The sequence below is a fragment of the Octopus bimaculoides genome, chromosome 11 (genome assembly GCF_046866305.1).
Source record: "Octopus bimaculoides isolate indiv1 chromosome 11, ASM4686630v1, whole genome shotgun sequence".
NCBI classification, from domain to species: Eukaryota; Metazoa; Mollusca; class Cephalopoda; order Octopoda; family Octopodidae; genus Octopus; species Octopus bimaculoides.
The window spans coordinates 6,334,887-6,343,518 of record NC_142938.1 but is presented as its reverse complement, the minus strand read 5'-3'; the positions used below and the strand labels follow the sequence as shown (position 1 = coordinate 6,343,518).

Sequence of the window (8,632 nt, the reverse complement as noted above, 5' to 3'; positions counted from 1 at the left end):
ACAAAAACATTGTAAATCTAATAAATTATTGCTATTACTACTTACCAGGTTTAGATTGCGGTATTCCTGACCGTAGTTCAGTAACAGTTCCACACGAGATGGTAAAAAAAAAAAAAAGGACTTTCTACACAAAAAAAAGACAGTCTGATGTAAAAATTAAGGTGGGGATGTAGCAACGAGCACTGCTCGAATTTCGATTTGGTATCTGAATATAAGTAGCAGGTTAATTCTAGTTCATAATATTCAAATTGAGATTAATTAAAGTGAGTATTTCGGCAATCTCAGGCATTGACAGCGGCTCATTTCCTCTTTCAATCTGTGAGGAAAGAGAGTTGTAGGGGTCGTGAAACTGTCAGACAGTCGCAGGGGTTTATCAACAGCCAGCCACAGACCAACACACAAAATCGGCAAAAACATCTTCCTTGAGGGACACATAGATCATAGATGGGTCCGTGCAACAGCAACAGACTCTCCCATCACCGTCAGCCATTTTTCTATTTACTATATTAGTTTCTTGTTTCCCTTTTTGGCCACACTCTCTCCCTGCCGTTAGATGTTTCTTATCTATTTTACTTTTGCTTTTAGCTAGAAATTCCCCCTTCGACTCTTATCACAATCATCACCCACTGAAACGTCAGTCAGCAGCAAATGAACAGATATAAATATGTCAACTATTTACTCGAAATAGTCCAAAATAATTTTAAAAAATAAAAAAGAAGGTTCGAGTAAATAATTTTATGTAGATGTATAAGTAAAAATTTACGCTATTTATTAATTTACATACAAAAATAAAAATATTCGTTATTATTCTTTATATATTAATCATACCGACCGGAAAAGGAAAATATTCAGCCCGAGATTAGCAATAAGAGCAGACATTAATAAGAACTTCTTTGTAATCAAGGTGAAACATCAATACCTGTGAAGAATGTCTGTTGTATTAAGAAACAGTCTCCGGCAGTCTTTATTAATGGCTCAGAAATCTGCTGCTCCCAAAGCCAATATTATATCAGGACCTCCAAGAGTTAAAATTTCAAAAGTGGTAAGTTTGATCCATCTCTTTTAATCACTTTGAATGCGACAGGGTCATTGTTTGAAGGACACGGAATAGAATAACGAAAATAATATTGAAAAAAAAGATTATTAAATCTTTCTTTGTTGACAATTGGGTAAAACATTCTTTAATAATACAATTTATTAATTTAGGAGTTTTCTTCTGATCTTATTTTATACATCTACTATACTTTTAATACCAGGGTCAACGCGGATCTTTCAGACACTGAATATATTCCAAAATTCTGATTCAAAGGCAGTTTATATGACTAAAACTGTTGTTTACTGATTTAGATCTCCTTTATTTAAGCAATATTCTCTAATTCATTTTTTAAATCTTTTTATTATTTAACTTCGTATGGTTTATACAGTGGAAAATTCCTTTGTTTCTAAGGTGAAAATATAAATCGGTGCATACATCTCTGCTCATTTTCACATCATTTCTTCATTCTTTGTGGTGTAACAATTTTTCTTATCTATCAATGTCAATATGCGAATGAAAATTTTGAGATATAAATAATATAAATTTTAAAAATTAAGAAATTCTGAAACGGCACACTGGTTCCTTAATGTAAAAGGAAGTTGCTAAACCTATTTGATGTGTCCGCTTACTGTAGTTTTTTTTTTTTAAATAAACTAATTTTAATATTACAAATACACTTTCAATTGAATAAACAGTGAATAAGATATATATGTGGGTATTTTCTGAATGTTGATTTTTGTCCTAATACTTTTCCAATGCAAGGTTTTATTTGAAGGGCATCGGTCAGTTATTAATGTTGCTGTTATTCAGCTCGACGCTTTCGTTTCGAATGTGTCGCAAAATCGACATCTATTATCAATCAAGGCACTTTTTCGTTAGAGAAGCGCTTGAAGCTGTGTCTCATAAAAATAGTAAACAGACACAAAAGGTCAACACTTTCTTTTATTCTTTATTTTTTTAGTGGGACTTAAACGATATCCAAACACGACAACACGTGGAAGTATTAGGAAATATATATTAGCGTCGCCATACACGTGACTTAGTGACAAAACTATTCTTATTCAGTTCCGGTTATATTAATTTTGTCTTTTTTTTTGTAATCATTCGGAAACCAAACGTAAACTTCCAATATTTACAATAGGAATTACGGAACGCCAATGCTCATTAAAATAAATATTCAATCTATATAGAAATAAACTGTCAGTTAACTGCTAACGCTTTTTTTAAAAAAGAAACCATTTGCATTGTATGTCATTGCCTCTCATTATTCAAAACATTCGAGTTAGATGTTTATTTTGTCTTTCATCCCGTCGAGGTCGACGAAATACGTACCAGTTGAATACTGGCTCTCCCATAAAATTTCACGCCTTGTGCTTAAAGTAGAAAAGATTATCTCTAAAGATAAGCATGTCATCAGTAAGTGCAGATCTTGACCTTGTCTTTGGCCATGGCTTGCTAGAAATAGTAGCCAGAGTCCATCAAGTCTCATTCTGTTAGTCTTGAAATAAAGGAAAGACACATTGGACAACGTTGTCTTTGATATATTTAAGGAAAAAAAAACAAAAACAATTGATCGTAGCTGAAATGCTTTTTTTTTCCATGAATCATTCAATCGGGATTAAATCTAAAGAGGGTAGACAAAAGGCGGACAGAAACATAAGCACTGAAGATCGACGTCTAGACTGCACCCCATACGTGTAAACTTCCGCATCACAGTATGTAGTATGATCCTCAACCAGGTGGGGACATGTAATATCTGTAATGATATAGATTTGTGTGGGGCGTGTCTCGTCATTCGGTACCAAGTACATAAGCTGCAAAGATGAAACGCTACCCAATATTGTTCATGATACACCAGCGCGAACATCCTAGGATACATCCAACAAAGCACAACCATTTAATTCTTTCTAATCTTCACTGCGTTTGCACTTCTCGAAAATTCCATTCTTGCCTATGTTTTCCCTGCAGAATCTTATGATTGAACAACAATCGTTTTCTCTAATCATTGAGAGCCTGCAATGGTTGTGAACGACGCCCCTTATCATAAATAATACAAAGTAACAATTGACTGTATTTGATGACATCCAATACGCCATCCCCTCTCTCCTTCCCCAGAAAAATGTCTCAAAAAATCACCCCGGATCCTATATGCAAAGTTGGGTCTCTCGTGCTTTACTGCATTAAAATAATTTTTCCCCGTGCGTCTTGTATGCCATCAAATATGATATTAGGAATTATTTCATGTTGGTTCATAAATGGAAGGTCCTTTGGCCGATTGACATTTAAATGTTCATATTCTTCCTTTTAATTTAAGGTGTAGGTTTGAGCAAATAGGTGACGCCATATATATGAGGGGGGTTTGCTAGACCTTTTTCTTTTATTACAACTTGAGAAACTAAACTTTGGTCCTTTCCTAAAACTTGTTCCTTGATGAATTATTTACACAACACAATCCTGAATTATCTTTTTAATTTGAAATTAAAAACTTGTATATTTGATTAGATTCTCTCGGATTTTGAGGAAAAACATTGTTGTTATATCAACTGAACTACCTACTCGTTAAATTAACGTAAATAGCTTAATGTTCTCGTGCCAAATCAGTGACGCGGTTGGACTTCTGAATTCCAGGCTTCGACGCAATTTCCTTCTCTTCGATTTCACTTTTAGTCGCCTTGAAGGATCTATTATAAGACATTTGGCAACAACAAAAGTGCTATGCTGAAGGATTGAACGCAAAACCTCGTGATTGTAAAGCGTACTTCTGGATCATTTGGCCTTGACCACTTAGTTCTATATAAATATATCGATTTTTTTTCTATTGTATATACGAGACTAGATTTAGTTTTGTATATAAAATAAAATTTGGTTGTCTCCCCTGACATTGAATTTATTCTAAGGAAAAAAATGATTAAAACTTTTAAATGTATTTTTCTGAGATGTTCTTCCTTTCTCATCCGTTCGTTAGGCCCATGGATGCTTTTTTTAATTTTTGGATCCTTAAAAAGCAAGTATTTTTGACTTGCTTTAAGTAAATAAACAGCATTAAAATGATGTATAGTCACTTTATTTCACATTGCTCCAGTCCACTCAGCTGTAGAAATGAGTTACAACTTCACTGGTGCCAAGCTGTATTGGCCCCTCTGCCTTTCCCTTGGATAACATCAGTGGCATGGGGAGGGGAGGCTGGTATGCATTGGCGACTGCTGGTCTTCCATAAACAACTTTGCCCGGACTTGTGCCTCAGAGGGCAACTTTCTAAGTGCAATCCGATGGTCAGTCATGACTGAAGGGGATCTTTACTATGATTTACTGATTACTTAGCATTTTTAGGGGGGGAAATGAAATCTAGTTGACTAGGTTTTATACTTCTACAATTGAAAGGACATTTAAAGTGTTGTACTAGATGTATTACTGTTAGTGTTGTTTTAGAACAGTGAGTTTTAACCTGGATAACAGCATACCTACTGCCCTTAGGGTTGTGAGCTTACAAGAGGGATGGGTGAAATTTTTCTTAAACTAGATACAATGTTTATACTTTGACTACATTTAAAAAAAAATCTTTGGTTGAAAATATAAACAGGACATTTTGTTATCAATGAGCTAAAATATGACTGAATGTGTACCAAAGCTCAGTATAATTTCATAACCTAAGCCCTCGCTTTCTTTAGTATTTTCTATAACTTTATCATACGGAGCACTTGTCCATGCAAATGTCTAAAAGGAGACCCAATGCTGGATGGGATACTATAAGATAATTCTATTTAAACCGACCATATCCGGCCCAAATATTCTTGTTTTTTATGTTTTATGTTCAAACAGCCAGATGTGACCTATCACACCTACTCTACAGTGTCATTCTAAAACTGAGCAGTCATATCATCAAAATGTCAAAGCTACGAGACAATGCATGATTAATTGAAAATAATCAATTAGCATTACATTCAACAGTAATCTGAGTGCTAAAAGTTTAATCAAGATAATCTACTGGGAATTCTTTTATAATTTGCATTGATTTTAAGCTGTTGTTTAGTTATTTCCCTTTGCATCAGAAAAACGAATGTAATCTAGATACAGAATTTGTTACAGTTTAACTTCTTTATCTGAAATTATATTGAAAAATCTCTTTCTGTAAAAGAATTGGTTGGGGAGTAGATTCAGTTTGAGTGACTCAACATTTTTAATTTGAACATTTAATGCAACAGGACAAACAATAACCATAAAATATTGACTCTATCCTCATCAAAACCCATGCTAGCTTTGAAAAACTGGGCATTGAAAAAATGAACAAATATAGTTTCAATAGACAAGTGATTTATTTTAAGAACATTTGTGTAATAATTTTATTTATTTATTTATTTTTAAATCTCAGTTTTCATGTAATTAAATTTTTTCATCATTCTTACCCCACTGTGGTGAGATAACCAGCAATGACGACCCAAATAGACCCATGGGCTGTGGGGGTTGTCGTCTGAGTGGTGCAAAGGTGTCCTCCGCCAGGAGTAGGGAATCGCCAACAAATAGTGGATGTAGCAACATGCTGTTACAGTGCACACCCCCTTACTAGTACTACAACTTCCCCTGTCACAAAGTGACTTAATTATCTTAAAATAAGCTCATTATAATTACATAAAATTTATCATTATCTGATTCTATATACATTCCAGTAAAAGTAGTTGTAGTGGCTATTTAGGACAGGGAAGCACTTTGGCATCTTTGAAGTTCCTGTCAGATTTTTTTTTTTTTTTTTTTACAGGTAGCTGTTGTGCAGACATGTGGCCTAGTGGTTAGGGTGTTGCACTCAGTTGTAAAATCATGGTTTCAATTCCTTGACTGGGCAGTGTGTTGTGTTCTTGAGCAAAACACTTCATTTCACATTATTCCAGTTCACTCAGCTGTCAATGGGTTGATCCTGCAATGGACCATTGTCCCATTCAGTGGGTAAAGATGCTGCAATCTCAGTCATGTGCTATGGAAACAGGGCTAAGATCCAGCTTTATTAGCCCTAAGGTTCATAACCGATGTAATTCTCTGTCAGGAAGCAATTAATTTTAATTTCTGAGGTAGGAAAATGGGGGTACTTGTCCCCTGACTGGCTCCCATGTAGGTGGCACGTAAAAAGCACTTTCTGAACGTGATTGATGTCAGACCCACTTGACTGGTTCCTGTGCCGGTGGTGCGTAAAAAGCACCTACTACACTCTCGGAGTGGTTGGTGTTAGAAAGAGCATCCAGCTGTAGAAACATTGCCAGATCAGATTGGAGCCTGATGCAGCCACTGGCTCTCCAAACTTCAGTCAAACCACCCAACCCATGCCAGCATGGAAAACAGACGTTAAACGATGCTGATGATGATGTAGGAAAATAGATTTTCTGAGGGATTATGTCGCAAAACTGCAACTAAAATCCAATTTTTCAATAGATCAATACTGAATACTGTTTAATTGTTGCAGGATTTGTATTATCTTTTATATTTATTGATTTTCAATGACTAGACATACAAGGCTATTGTCGTCGTCTTTTCTCATGTGTTAGCATAAAGTAGACTCAACAGGAACTGAAACAGCTGTAGAATGATTTTCTAAACGTGCCACCAGCACAAGTGCTAGAAGGCAACGCTGGTTACAATTATGCTCAAATGGTGCTATTTACGGGCCACTAGCACGGAAGCCAGACAGCTGCTCTGGCAATGCAGGCTAAATATTAATCATCATGTGCTCCCAAGAGTTTATAACTAACAAAATCACAATTCTGAATATTTAAATACAATATATTTGACCTTAAGTGTAGTTGGTCTGATTTTCAGTTATTTAAGAATTGTCTGTGAGGAAATGTGTTTACAACAAAGATCTGTAAAATAAAGGTGTGCAGAAGAACAAGAACTCAGTACTTACAGCCAGTTTTCTGTGTAGTTAAGCAAGATCCATCACTCCATAACTTGTAATGCTTGTATTTTAGGATTTTCTGGTCAGAAATAGGACAAACATTCAGTTATACAAACAATTGTTGCAATAATATATAAATGAATATACAAAAAACATTATGAAAAATGGATATAAATTAATTAAAAAAAAAAAATAGTTGTATGTATTAAATATAAACAATGGTATGCATAAGAAATGAAGTAAAAGAAATAACACTGATAATAGTTGTAATGAAATTAGAGTGAAATTTTGTTCACAAACAACTAGTTAGGTTACACTGAGTCCTGCATTTTGATTCGGTTGTGATAAAAAAAAATACAACTGTGTTGAAATAAGAAAATGACCTGTGTGACAGATATGTTCTAGGGTTATAATCAGCTTGAACAATGGCAAACAGGAGTTTGATACGTTATCTTAGGACAGTCCAGAATATGTGGGTTATTTGTTTACCAAAGACTTTTCTGCATTTATATAATTGCTAGAGTATTCTTTAAATAACCCTAGAAAAAAAAATATATATATATATATATATATATATGGCTATGTGGTTAAGAAGCTTGCTTTGCAACCATGTGGTTTTTGGGTTCAGCCTCACTGTGCATCCCTTTGAGCAAGAAGCTTGTACTATAACCTTGTAGGTGAATTTGATTGTCAAAAACTTTGTGGAAGCCTCTGTGTGTGTTAGCATTTATCCCCACCACCACTTGACTATCAGCATTGGTTTGTTTATGTCCCTGTAACTAAGCGGTTTGGCAAAAGAAATTGATACAAGTACTAGACTTAAAGTGAGTGTCGATTTGCTCTGCTAAACCCTTCAAGGCAGTGCCCCTGCATGACCACTGTCCAGTGACTGAAATAAGTGAGAGATATAACAAAAGTATCAATGGAACTTTTTCATTTTTCGTATATCTCCTATAATCATTGGATTTTACAGTTTTTAGCTTAAAAGTAGCTTTTTGGGGGGTTTGCTTTTTTTGTTTTTGCTTTAATAACAATTTTTACTTTTTATTTTCAGGAGAAATTTTCTCTTGGTGCACTAATGGTGACATTAGTATGTACTCCTTCAGGAATAATTTTATCCAATCTCAAAAATTACAGAAAAGAAGACTGAGAATATCTTGCAGCATGTCCTGGCTGTCTTCAGTAACTAAAGATTCTCAAATGCCAGAGTGATTTAGCAGACTTGTGTGTTAAAAAAAAATAATAATAAATTTTATAAAATGAAATTAATTTGTTTGTTTTATTATTTATACATATTAAGTTTTAAATCCAGTACATTAATACAGGCAAAACAAGGTGGGGAAAATGGTACTCGAATACCGTAGGTAGAGCAATATGCTTTTTTATTAAAGCTGCAAAAACAGAGTTTCATGTTCCTGTTCATTGGACAGTTGTGTCTGACAAACAGGAACGTGAAACTTTGAGTCACAGTTTTTTGTGATGTTCTTGCAGCTTTAATAAAAAAAGATAGATATATATATATACAATGGGCTTATTTTGGTTGAGCTGGGGTTACAATTGAAGATACATACCCAAGGTACCCTGCAGTGGAACTGATCCTGAGACCAAGTGGTTTAGGTTGCATGCCTGTGCCATGGAATCTGTAAATACCAGTCTAGTGACTCACATAGGTAGATGAACGGAAGTAATAATTATGAAATCCCATAAAATGATAT

At 34.6% G+C, this 8,632-nt stretch overlaps 1 protein-coding gene and 1 long non-coding RNA gene across 7 annotated transcripts in view; one reads left to right on the top strand and one right to left on the bottom strand.

Moving 5' to 3' along the window:
- LOC106877185 (BTB/POZ domain-containing protein 7) overlaps positions 1–662 on the bottom strand; it is a 65,365-nt gene extending 64,703 nt beyond the window's left edge. For 4 of the 6 annotated variants that reach the window (XM_089359261.1, XM_089359266.1, XM_089359268.1 and 1 more), the window contains exon 1: positions 46–662. The gene's annotated coding sequence lies outside the window, so the exon portion shown is untranslated. The remainder of the gene's footprint in view (positions 1–45) is intronic. The other 2 variants (XM_089359267.1, XM_089359264.1) reach the window with 2 other exon arrangements.
- A 160-nt stretch (positions 663–822) lies between these two features.
- On the top strand, positions 823–8,182 carry LOC106877184 (uncharacterized). The gene is made up of 2 exons (XR_001410342.3): positions 823–1,042; positions 7,972–8,182. It is a non-coding gene; the product is annotated as an uncharacterized LOC106877184 (long non-coding RNA).
- The last annotated feature ends 450 nt before the right edge of the window (positions 8,183–8,632 follow it).